The sequence below is a fragment of the Solanum lycopersicum genome, chromosome 1 (assembly GCF_036512215.1).
Source record: "Solanum lycopersicum chromosome 1, SLM_r2.1".
NCBI lineage: Eukaryota > Viridiplantae > Streptophyta > Magnoliopsida > Solanales > Solanaceae > Solanum > Solanum lycopersicum.
This window is the reverse complement of record NC_090800.1, coordinates 54,199,283-54,213,451: the sequence shown is the minus strand read 5'-3', so window position 1 is coordinate 54,213,451 and position 14,169 is coordinate 54,199,283. Positions and strand designations below refer to the sequence as shown.

The window sequence follows — 14,169 nt, the reverse complement described above, 5'->3', positions numbered from 1 at the left end:
ATTATGTTTTGTTACTCCTTATATAGCAGTAAACTTTTATATTAGCTCAGACACCATCTTATAACCCTTCTCAATCTCTACCTTAGTTGATGACCAAATTATATCTAGACGAGTGTATAGAAGTATCCCTATCAAAGACTCTCAAAATGTCACCTCAGTAGACTTTATAGAGTTAGAAATGGTAGTCTTTGATTTCATTCTAAGCATGGTTTGTTTATTTTCTTTTTAAGCCACAATCAATCATAGAAATAGGAATGCTTGTTTTCAATTTACAAATGAGCTAATCTTAGAATGGGAGGGTAGTATCTTAGAGCCTATCGGTCGAATCATTTCTTACCTTGAGTACTGTAACACAATCTCTAAGGGTTATCTCTATAATTTATTTTAGGTTAATAATTTATGTTTTGAAACCCTAACTGTTATGTCAGTTCCACTAATTAATGTGTGGCCAGAAGTGTTTCGAAAACATATTCCTGGACTTCCTCCATATGGTTTATCAATTTCAAAACTTATATCTTTCCACAATCCCAACCTATATTTATTCCTCTTTATGGAATGGCTCAAACTGATCTTATGGAGTTGAAATAGCAGTTGAAATACTTTCTAGATAAGGTCCTCATGAACCTAGTATTTTCCTATGGGGTGCACCAATGTTGTATGTGAAAAATAAAGATGGTGCTCTTAGGATATTCATTGACAATATGCAGTTGAACAAAGTCATAATCTATAAAAAAAAGTATCAAATCCGCAAGATTGATGACTTGTTTTACAAACTTCAGTGTGCTAGTCATTTGTTAAAGATAAACCTCAAGTCCGGTTATAAAGTCAGAGATATTGATATCCAAAATGAAATCTTAAGAATTTTGTATGATCATTACGAATTTATTCTTATGTCATTTGGACTAAACAATACTTAGGTATCTTTATTGGATTTGATAATCAGATTGTTCAAGAAGTATATGTACTTATTAGTTATCGTATTTATTGATGATATGCTCATTACACAAGGAATAAGGAACATCATGGGAATTGTTTGAGTGTTTGCCTTCTAACTCTAAAAGATCTTCATTTATTTACTATGTTTAGTGAATGTGATTTTTGGTTGCAATATATTGCTTTTCTTGGGTATACTGTATTTAGCGAAGGGATCCAAGTAGATTATATGAAAGTAAAAACATGAAACAATTTCCCAACGTACCTGACCTACAAATTTCAGACGTTTCATGGGTATGGAAGGTTCTGACACAAGGTCCACGAAACGACGTTTATCCATTACCTTTTCCATTGACTAAGTTAACTAAGAAAAAGATTAAGTTTTTATGGTCATATGATTACGATAAAATATTCATAGAACTAAAAAATTAGGTCGACTACAACTCCAAATTTCACTATACAAGATGGTTCATATGGTTATATTATATATTATGATGCATCTACAGTCGACCTAGATTGTGTGTTGATGTAGCGGGGTAAGTTTATAACTTATGCTTCTAGACTTCGTAAGGTGTAAGAAAATACTTATCCGACTCATGACCTATTGAAACAAGCAATGGTTTTTGCATTTAAGATTTGGAGACATTACTTGTATAGTGTTCATGTAGATGTGTTCACAGACCATACGAGCCTTCAATATATATTCACCTAGAAAGAGTTGAATCTTCTCCTACGGAAATTGATTTAGTTCCTCTAGTATTATAATATAAATGTGTTTTATCATCATGTTAAGGCCAATGTAGTAGTTGATGCTCTTTGTAGACTTTTTATGGATAGTATAGCACATATTAAGGAAGAAAAGAAAGAAGTAGCGAAGGATATTCAAAGGCTTGCTCATTTGGGAATTCTCCTTATGAGCATATCACATGATGTTGTAATCATTCAAATTGGTCGAAATCTTCATTGGTAGTGGAGGCTCAGAAAATCAAAAATTGATCCTATGTTTCTTAAACTAAGGGGTGCAGTCCATCAGATGAGAGTTGTGGTTTTCAACCTAGAGCGAGATGGTGTGCTTCTCTATAAAGGTCGATTATGTATTCATAAGGTGGGTGAGTTGAGACAATAGTTTCTTGCAGAAGACCATAACTACAGGTATTCTATTCCTCCGCCACTAAGATGTTGCGTCATTTGTGGGAAGTACTGGAATGATATGAAAAGGGATATAGCGGATTCTTTTGATAAGTGCCCTAAATGTCAGCAAGTGAAGGTAGAACATCAAAAACCATGAGGTATGTGTCAAGAGAAAAAAATTCCTCCTTGGATGTGTGAAGTGATCAACATGGACTTCATTACAGGTTTCCCTCGCACTCGTCGACAATATGACCCCATTTGGGTTATAGTTGATAAAGATACTAAGTCTGCGAAGTTTTTTGCTTTATAACCTATAGATTAGGCAGAGGACTATACTAAGCATTACATTAATGAGATAGTCAGATTTTATGGGGTTTCTTTGTCAATCATCCCAAATAGAGGTCCTCAGTTTACCTATAATTTCTAGAAGTATATTCAAAAAGGTCTTGGTACCGATGTTAATCTTAGAATATCAGTTCATACACATACGAATGGTCAGGCAGAACGTACCATTTACATCTTACAGAAATGCTGAGAACTTGTGCGATCAATTTCAAGTGTAGTTGTCACGATAACATTCCTCTTATAAAATTCTCCTATAATAATAACTACTATTCAAACATTCGAATAGGCCCTTACGAGTCATTGTATGGGCGTATATACTTAATAAAATCCAGAGTCGCCAGAAATCCTATTCAAGTGTAAAGAGAAGGGACTTGGAGTTCTGAGTTTATGAATGGGTGTTTCTAAAAATGTCATCAATGAAGGAGGTGATGATATTTGGAAACCAAGGGAATCTCATTCTTAGATATGTGGTCCCTTAAAACATCTTCAGGTGAAATGGTAATGTTTCTTATGAGTTAGAGTTGCCAGCAATACTGCTGCAATACATCCGGTCATTCAGATTTCGTTGTTTTAGAACTGTGTAGGTAATATAGCATATATTGTACCTTTAGTAAGTGTGGCTGTGAAAGATAGTCTTACTTATGAAGAGGTGACAGTTGAGATTCTTGATCGTCAGGTTCGAACGTTGAGAAATAAAGAAGTGGTTTCACATAAGGTTTTGTGGATATGTCAGTCCATAAAGGGATTTACATGGGAAACAGAAGCAGTCATGAAGGCCAAGTATCCTCATCTCTTTCCTTCCGATTTTATTCTTGCTTGAGGTAATAGAACTTTTGTAGGTTTTTAGTCATTCATGCATAGTTTCATGATCCTTCGGTTTCTACTTGCATTTTCATCGTATTTGCATGTTCAAGGAACTTAGTTCAATCAAAAATTGGTTTCTAGTACTTAGTCTTAGGGTTTGAAGCTCTTTACCTCCCTATTAATCTACTTTAGTCTTTTTTTAAGGACTACTTCTCCCGAGGGTTTGATATTGTAACAGTTCAAAACCCAAACATAGAAAATACAAAAGCAAATTACAGAACCATTGAACCATGACAGGGTTTAGAGACCATGTTGACTTCCTTGTGGAGTTAGCCTTTCCAATAGAGGTGGACCAAGGGACACTTCATGGGTCGTGGACCACCTCACGGGTCGTATTGATACTCGTGGTAGCCAGATACAGTCCATAAGGCCCACATGTAATACCAAGGTTCCCTTCAGGTGTCCTCTTAATAACGACGATCCGTGGTGGCGCCCATTGAAGCCCTCCCAAGAAACAGCTTAGGATGACATCTATATGTCAACTCACGACCATACGCATGGACCATAGGTCAGACCACTCGCCTTATTCGTGGTCCATAGATTAGAATCAAAGTTCAGCCCCTCTAAACTACAGTCGACGCTACAAAGGACAGAACGTGGGTTAGTCCATGGACCATCAGTCAGCCCGTAGGTTGGTTTCAACAACCTTCAAGTCAGCAGCCGTTTGTTATGTTACCTATATGTTGGACCCATAAACTACGGAGTTTTTGTCAATTTTTGCCTAGAAACTAATTGTATCTTACCCTAATCAATCATTCACAAAAATCATTGAACCTTAGAGAAAATGAAGGAGAAAGAAGAGCCAGTATTCCTAAAGAATACACATCAAGATTTTTTCAGTCTCATCCCCGAAATTTAAAAATTTATCTCTTAATATTGTCACAAGGTATGTGGGATTCGCTAGTGGGTTTCTTCCACCCATTGCGTCCCTAGAATGATTCTTTACTCTCTCCACATTATTAAGACCTAGGGTTTCTGGAATTTCAACAGGTTATTGTGAATTAGTTATTTTAATGCTCCTAATCAGATTATCATGTGGTATTAATGCTTTGAATGCATAAACTTAAAACCCTCGTTATGTAGTTCTTTTAGTTCATGAATTACATTTGATAAGGTAAATAAATAGACATACATGCCTTAGTTTTCGAATGTTTCATTGTAAGATATAAAAGTTGCATTTTCAATTTTTCATGTTATATTGTTAAGCTATCCAATTTACTTCATTTACGCTAAGAATTTCACATATTAAGTTGGGAGTAGGCTTTATAGTGATTTGAACTTGGGTAAGTCACCCGAAAGTCAAAGATTTGCATTCCCTCATAAGTTTATAAGCCCCCTTTCTATGCATCAATTTACTAATCATGCGACTTATCACGACCCGAGGGTATACCCTTGAAGAAATGGTATTCCCAAATAACCACATGGTGTATTCGACACACACACACACACACACACACACACACACATATATATATGAAAAATAATGAAAAGTTTAAAAATTTTACAACATAGAAACATAGTTCAAAAAACATCTTTATTGAAAACATAGGAAACAATAAGTCTCGTTGTCTCCATCTTAGACACATGAATATCTTGTATCACGGCCCGTACATCAAAAAAATTGATATAACAAAGTCTAATACAATGTCTTTAACAAGAAAACCTAAACATGAATATGTCCCGAATTAATGAGGACATCCCCAACTTGCTTGAATGAATGCTAATATCCAAGCTTCACTTCAATTACTCCTCTCAATTTCCACCTACACCTTTAGAGATAAGAGAAAATATATGGAATTAGTACATTAGAGTGCACTAAGTATGGTTTAATGCAATAAAAACATACTAAAATGACATTTTGCTTTAAAGTATTCTTTCATGCTCTTTTTAAAGAAAACCTCATAACATAAGGATAAGCACCACTTCAAGTCAACATATACACATATAAATCGCATTCCAAAATATAGCATAAACTTCACTTCAAATCATATAAGCATATAAGTCTCCTACCAAGGTTATCCTAAGACCCCTTTGAGTAAGATATGAAGAGGCCTCCCATACAACTCCTTCACATACACCTAAGTGGTCCTTAAAACTACCTAAAGAAATATTATTCCTATTTTATCCATTAACTCCCTACCTAGAATTACTGTAAGACTCACCTAAGTGAGACATGAAGAGACCGCCTATACACAATTTGTAAGCCTACCTAAGCAATCCTCGAAGCTACTCAAGATAAGTATTTTTTATATTCACCTAAAGCAACATAAGTCAACTATGATTATCACGTCATTAAAGAGCCATTCAACATAGGAAATGACCTAGGGAACCTACACATTAACATATTTAAAGCCTACTCGTTCCATGTCTATTTAGCGTCACAATTCACTACCTAAACGTTATAGAACTTATCCAACAATAGAATTTATCCCACATGATGAGAATAGTATTAAGTGACATAGACCATACTAGCTAGGCATGGAATCGAGAGTCTACCCTACTCCGATGGAGGATGTTGTACTTGTCAAGGGTATAACTAGGACACATCCCATGTAGGAACATGGTTAAGGAATATCAAGGACTTCTTTATACGCTAGTATCAACTTAAGTAGAGTCACTCTCCAAGCATACTCACTAAGTGCTAGCCTTAGTTGTAATGGAGTAATTCAATCACAAGGGCATATGAAGAGGTACTATATAGTAGTCATAACAAAATCATAATGCACCTCACCATGAATGGGTCCATTAGGAATGCCAATAAGTCAAGAATTCATATTCATATTCTTAATGTATCAAGTAGAGGGACATAGGTCTACCAAAACAAGACACTTCATCATCATCTTATCACATGTACAATCACATTCAAGTAGGCACATAAGGACAACTAAGTCTACTACAAGTCACCCTATTCATTTATATGAAAACATAAAAATAATCCATCAAAAGCCTCATATATTCAAGTAGGAAAAATCATAGTTCAACATCAAGTATAAACACATATGGATATCATCCAAGTATATCATGATCACTTATAACCAATTAGGAATAAATATGCTTTCAATTCATTCATGCACATGCAAGTATATCATGACCACCTATAAGCAATTAGGAATAAATATGATTTCAATTCATTTATGCACATGTACCACATAAGACTTCACAGTGATCACCTATACAAGCTATATTAATAGATAACTTTACAATTCATAAAGTAATGCCGACAAGGCCACATTCTTCACATTTATAGCACATACACACCGCCACCATGAGTGGATCATACCAATCAACACAAATTAATGCTACTCATAATATAGAAGAGGTTAGGTAAACATATAAGCACTCCGTCAACAACATCTCCAATCCTTAGACAATCCAACCAATTAAATTCTCAAAAGCTCTTACCAATAGACATACACACCAATCCAAACCAATACTCAAAACATGCAATGATACAACATGATAGAATATGGAATTCATCAAATTAAGAAAGCATATATACAATTCTATCATAATTCATACATAATAGAATAGCCCAATTCAATCTACGTAAGAATTCAATGCAATAGAGACATTATAAAATCATCCATAACATAGTCAAAATTAGGATTTCATGATTTGCATGGGTTCATAGGAATTTTTGTCAAAAATTATTGAAGTAAAATCAATTATACCATAAATCATTTATTTGAATCATTTTAAGCAAGAATTCATGGCTAGATATAAAAATAGAAAGTATATCTTTTGAGACGTCTTAGAAAAGCCTTTTGAAGTTTGGCCCCTTAAAGAGAGAAGATTCAAGGATGAACACCATACCTTGATTGATGAAAATCCAAGAAAAGGGTGAAGAATTTATGGAGAAATCAATCTCCAAGCTACCACCTTGATTCAAGGTCCAATGGAGTTCTAGAGAATTCTATTTTGGGTCTTTGGATTTTGATTTGAAGAACGAGCTGAACATGGGGTTCTAGAATCATGAAGTCATTTAAAATGACCAAAAAGACCTTATTAACCACCCATTTTATTTTTACACTTCTAGGTGAAATTCCTAAAACACCCTTGCCTTGGCCGAGAAACCTGCAAAAAACTTGCAGGTGTCAATCGACGGACCAAATGAAGACCCTTAGATTAAACAACTGGCCGTGTTGCCACTCCATACCTTAATTCAAAGAATCTTAAAATGGGGTCTTTATATCCCACACCTTAGTGCGGAACAATATCGCCAATTTATGGGGAGTGTGGAACAACGGGCGTCGACTGCGTTCGTCAATTGGGACTTTTTTAGGAAGTATCAATCCCAAGTTTGGGTCCTCCAAAAGGTATCTGAGGGTGGTCCTTGTTGATTCGGGAACAAGCAAAACAAAAATGAGTTTTTTCTGTATTTATTCTTTGAGTTTGAGGTTGCAGATTGAATACGTCAAAATTCTTTTTATCAACATATCTTCGTTCTCGGTATCTTTGATTAGTTTTGTGTTTAATTTTATGAACCAATGAAATACCTATGGTTTGATAAATAATAAATAGTCCATTATCTTTTACAGACAACTGAATAGGTTCGATAATTAATATCCCCTTCTTCATCAAGTCTGTAAGAGGTAAATTCCCTGGACGTTTCAAACCCATATACACTCGTATAAAAGTTAATAACATCTTAAATCAGTTTGAACCAAAATGAACACGTAAAACATGCAAGGTCACACTAGAACACACAAGCACGTCTCAAGGATAACTTTTGAACGTCTTGGATGTTTGACCTCCAAACTCTTCCAAAATTAACACACTGCCATTAAAAACTATTATTAAACATTTTAAGACCTTATAACCTCATTTCACACATGTTAATCTCTAGCTTCATCTAATTTTTTAGAGGTGTTACACGATTGATTCCTCAACACCTTTAGCACGGAAGAATGGGTCCTCTCAATGGAGCATATAAACTAGAATCCACATTTAGATCATGTATTTTTTGTTGATAATTAGTATCTCCCAAAATCATATTCTAGTACCTTTACCAGATTATTAGTTACAGTTAAGTATTCGATTTCAGCATATTTTAAACATGTTGTTGCATTCAGTTAGTTCATGTTATGTATTTTAAGTTTAGTATCAATCTTACCTTATATTTTTGCTTAGTTATATTATCTGTTCAGTTATATATATATATTGTTCAGCGTTATTCTATCATCTATGCCTAGTACCTTTCAAGTACAAACGCATACTCTGTGCTACATCTTCTCATAATTTAGGACCCGTTTGGCTATAGATATCTTAAGTAATGTTTTGGAAGATATTAGGAAAATAGTGTTTGTCCATATGATCTGTCATTATTTGTAAAATATTTTTGGCAAATATTCCAAATTCCCAAATACTAGTTTTCTCTTGTATTTGAGTCAAATCTCATTAGTTGGATCTTTTAAAAATTAAATTTTTACACCAAACTTTCATCTTTTACAAAAAATATCCTCTATAGTGAGTGTTTGCATTGTAATGCATAATTTTTTAGTGAACACCAAAATAATGATTAAATATTCGGTGAATATGAAATTGATGATATGGTTATTGATGAAAATGATAAACAATCTCCTAAGCATAAAAAAGTCATGTCTTTTTTCTACTTCACGATGTATGGAATGATGTTTGGTTCACTCACTCCAAACTAACACATTGCTCTAGGGTCATGGACACTACTTGTTATTTGTTGCAACGAAGATCCAATTGAATTGTAATACAAACATACGATTAGTTTTGATAGTTTTTAAATTTTATGTGTGTAAATAATATTTTTCTTTAAAAAATGTGAAATATGTTTCCCAAATACTATGTCCCAACACAAGGTGAAATTTCATCCAATTTTCACCAAAATAATATTCGCAAAGTATATTTGAAACCTTTGACCAAATGCTAGCTTAGGTTCAGGGTCCTCAACATTCTAATCACGCATAGATTAGTCCCCAATCTCCATTTCAGCAAATTCAATGGTGAGTCCTTATTCTTTGAGAACCATTGACATGATTATCTTTATACTTTAGGTCTTCGTTTTAGTTTTCGGTAGATTTATATGGGGCATGCGTAACATTTCTAGTAAGTTAGAGGCTTTATTTTAGACACGGTTAGATCAAGTTTTAGCTTTCGAGTTTGATATTTTTTAGTTGTCATTAAACTAGAAGTATATTTATTCACATAAAAATGGGTATTCCCCAAACTTTCTTATTTAGTATGATTTGAACTCCCGCACAGTACTTTATTAATTTAGTTATCTTTATGTATGCTTATGATATGCCACTAGGGTTAGGTTGGGGTCACTTATGAGTCTAGGTCTTGTGTTTTCTTCATGGGGTAGACTCGGGGCGTTTTATTTCACCGATTAAAAGTAGGGTGAAATGTTCCCTCAGTGTCTCAAAAGTACGTGCCCCCATAGGAATATAAGTTCCTTCTGTTGGGCATTAGATTTAGTTATCACACCACTCATGCATTTATACCCCTGGAAACGTATATTAGGTTTTCTTAATAGAGGGTGTACATCAAACTCCACGATTAGCTCACGTGGTTTTACATCGGTCAATAGAAATACCTTCAGTGTGACTCTTAGTGAATTTGACCAAGTTTTAATTATATAATTTAGTATTCATTTTAGCATTTCTTGTTGATGATTAGCACTTGATCATGGAATTCACTTTAGTTTTTTAGTTATATTGAAGTACTTATATTCTTACTCAGTTATGTCTTTTCTTAGTTATGTTTTGTTCAGCCTTTACATATATATGTTCAACTTTGGATCTATATCATGCATTCTCACTATATTTCAAGTACTAACACAGACCATGTGCTACAACCTTTCAAGATGTAGGTTCAAGTACTCACAATATAGGCTGTTGTTAGATGGGTTCTTGGTTTGTATTCAAAATCTTTATGGTGAGTCCTCATACTTCCAGGACAATAGAAATGTTATCCTTTCATTCGTTATGTTTCAGTTTCAGTTTGTAAGCATTATCTAGCGAACATGTCCAGGCTACTCAACTTAGTTAGAGGTTTTTACAAAAATTAAAGTAAAATTAGCTTGGATTATTTAGTTTATCTTTCAGTTATCACTAAACACTTAGTATGTTTTATATATTCAAATTAGTTGGGTTGCTCTCCGTTTCAAATAGTCACTGTTTAGGTTGCGCATAGTTCATTTTAATGTTGTTATCTTTGGATATGTTTATGATATTCTAGACACATGGTTAGATTGGGGTCACTCTTGATGATAGGTCTCGTGTAATGTAATGGGAGTATCCTTGAGGCGTGATTAATCTAAAACTTCAAAGGTGAAAGAATGAGAACATCAAGTGTCGTCTTTCAGTTTCATCAAGTCTACAATACGACAAGCCTTGAAGATGGGGAATTGATAAATATTGAAATTTTGTAGAAATCTACAAGACGTGTTCAATTAGAATTATGCATCTAGAAGGTAAGTTTATTTTCAGTTAGAATTCTTTGAGGATACTAAATCCTAAATCCTAGTTTATGCTTATAAAAAGAATACTAAATACCCTATAAAGGCATCTCAAATATTCCTCAAATACATGGGATATTCATATATATGTCAAATTAAATCATTCTACTTTGAGAAATACGTCACTAACGATCTTCCAATTATGGATAAATCATAGGAGAGTAGAATCAAAGAATGAGCAGAATTGTACCCACACTATCTTGACTAATAAAATTATGTTTTTTCATAATTATTTTTTTTGGGGGGGGGATTATAATTTATTTATGTTACTTAAAAAAATTTTGCAAACAAATTAGCACGCCCAGTGGGAGAAAATTTTTCCCTTCATCTCTTCTCTCATGTATAAAATTTTATAATCGGAAGTTGAAAAGGTGCAAAAATGAGTATTTCAATCCTCGACTTTGAGTTTCATTGAGTCTACATTTCAGCAAGACATGAAGCACAAGTCATTAGTAGACATTGAAATGTTGTGAAATTCTACAAGGCATCTTCAATTCCAATCGGGATTCTAGAAGGTATGTTCGGTTTTCAATTAGAATATTAGAGGTAACTCAAAGCTAAACACTAGTTTATGCCTATAGAAAGGATATTAAAATTCCCTTAAAAGACATCTTGAATATTCTGTAATTTTATGGTATATTCATATAGAGGTCAAATTAAATCATGTAACTCTAGAAAAACTCCACTAGCGGCCCCCGAATCAATGATGAATCTTTGGAGAATAAAATCAAGGGGAAAACAGAATTGTACCCGCACTATCTTAAAGAAGAAAATTTTATTCTTCATATTTATTTGTGATTGTAATTTCATTTTTTTGCTACTTTAAAATTTGTTGCAAATGAATTGGCACGCCTAGTGGGACTAAATGTGTCGTTCATCTCTTCTCTCAAAAATAAAATATGAAAAATTGAAGCTGCAAAGGTGAAAATATGAGTACTTCGAGCCCTGTCTTTGATTTCATCGAGTCTACACTTCGACAAGACATAAGCTAGGGGGAATTTGTAGACATTGAAATTTTGTGGAATCCACAAGAGGCATTCAATAGGAATTGGACTACAGAATGTGCGTTCTGTTTCAATTCGAATTTTTTTTAGACAACTCTCACTAAATCCTGGACTATGCCTTTATAAATGTTATTAAATTCCATTAAAATACATCTCGAATATTTGAAAATTCATGAAATTTTCATATAGAGGTCAAATTAAATTATCCTAGTTCGAGAAATGTACACTAACGACCCTTGAATCATGGAGAAAACTTCGAAGAGAAGACTCATGGGACACACCAAATTGCACTTGCACTATCTTGATGAATAAAATTAGGTTTCTTCATATTTTTTTCTGATTGTAATTTATTTTTTGTCAATTGAAAATTTGTTGCAAACAAATTAGCATGATTAGTGGGACCAAAGGTATGTTTGGTATGAAAGAAAATATTTTCCAAAAAATGTTTTCCAATTTACTAATGTTTGGTTGGATCAAATGTTTTGGAATATGTTTTCCAAATAAACTCATTTTCCTCAAGTTTAAGGAAAACGACTTCCCTTTAAAGCTTAAAGAAGACATTTTCCAAAACTCTCTTCGAACCTTCCCCTATACACCCCACCCAACCTGCCCCTAACCCACCCCCGCCAGCCTCCAACCCAGCCACCCCTAAAATCCAAATGTCACATCCGGGTTTACCCACTAGACGTAATTGGCGTCTTCGTCCTCTTTAAAGACTTAGACTAGACTCTTAGTCTCATGTCATTACATTTATAGGTTGAAATGCAGAAAAATTTAAAAATTTTCATTACATCTGCTTGGAGGGTTCATAGACCACTACATACACATAATATAGTTGTGTCGAGTATACATAGACCCTTCGTATAGGAAGGTTACATAACCTTATACTTTTATTGAACATCATTATATTGAAAATATCATAGTCATGAAAGTCATCTCATCTCATAACCATCGATTCAGAGTATATAAAATGTGGGCATAACCCTTACATCAATCCCACCAGACCACTTATAGGTCATACAAAATTATAATACTCAATGGAAAAGGAAAGAAATGAAAGAGTCTTTAAGCTCATAATAAGTGCGTAAGCTAGATAGTGTCATTGCCCTCAGAAGTTGAGGACCTACCCTACTTGGATGAAATAAAGAATCCAAGCCTTTAAAAATGTCGCCTTCAAAAATCATCAACAATCGGAATCTAAAATGTTGGGGAAAAGGGAAGAAAATGGGGTTAGTACTCCACATGTACTAACTATGAGACCATATGCACATATATTGACAAAACATGCTAAAAAGGACTTTTAGTCAAAACATTCCATTTTACAAATTTAAAAGGTCTCATGCATAATCGAGCAAGTGATACCAATCAACCCATCATGCTTACTAACTCAAACAAGTAATATGTATCCCAACATACTTGAACCCATAATTTACTACAACCCTACCATTAAGAAATAACATCACAAATATGGTTAAGGGTGAATCACATTAATTAAAGCAAGACAACTACTTATGAATCCTTATAAAGTCAAAAAGTGCAATGACCAAGCAAAGCCCCATAATCCTACTCAATCAAGTGACCTCAACAAGAAACCATAACAAATGTCCAACTTCACATAATATATCAATTATATATACATTTCACCTTATCTTAACAATATAACATAACACATATTCATAAGAGAACTAATCAATATATAGTAACAACAACGGGAAAGCTCATCATGTACATATATCATATATCATTATAACATAAACACATATAAGAACATCCTTGTAAGACTCCCCTCAAGGCTAACTAGTGCAATCCTTAGGTAGAGTCCTATACCCCTACCTAGACTAAGCTAGACCCATTACATTATCCTAGTTAGAGTTCAAATCCTTTAATTCATTTTACCTTTTTGGAAAAATCTTGCCTTAACCCACACACACCATATGAGCTAGTGTGGAATCCGGGGTCATAAGACCCTACACCGACAAAGAAGGTGAACTACTTGCCAAGGTAGTTCCGAAATATGAAACATATCAACTACGTGGATCCACTAGCTAGCATTTGTATGGGGGAAACATAGTTCAAGAACTAGGAGGTATAGTTGGGACCCTCTTTATGCACCATGCATTATAGTCTCCAATCTCTAGAGTAATTAGTGTTCTACCTTCCTTATATGGAAAGGGACACTCCTCAATCTAGTTCACTCGGTGTGAAGCTAGAGTCCCTTTTTGAAATGTCTTCAAGCATTTAATTATCAATCATAGCTTAGTTTAGGTCATAGGGTCTACCTCTTTTATAATCATCATCATCAATAGATCAATAAGAATGGTATGAGTGCAAGTCATTTCATCACAATTCAATAATATGAGGTTAACATATTACATAGCATTTCATAATAAGACACATTAA

General features: G+C 34.0%; 1 long non-coding RNA gene across 1 annotated transcript; it reads right to left on the bottom strand.

Moving 5' to 3' along the window:
- Positions 1–4,790: 4,790 nt before the first annotated feature.
- LOC109119888 (uncharacterized) lies at positions 4,791–7,181 on the bottom strand. Its single transcript, XR_002027459.1, has 2 exons — positions 7,087–7,181; positions 4,791–5,042 (listed from the first exon to the last, which is right to left on the bottom strand). It is a non-coding gene; the product is annotated as an uncharacterized lncRNA (long non-coding RNA).
- Positions 7,182–14,169: the final 6,988 nt, after the last annotated feature.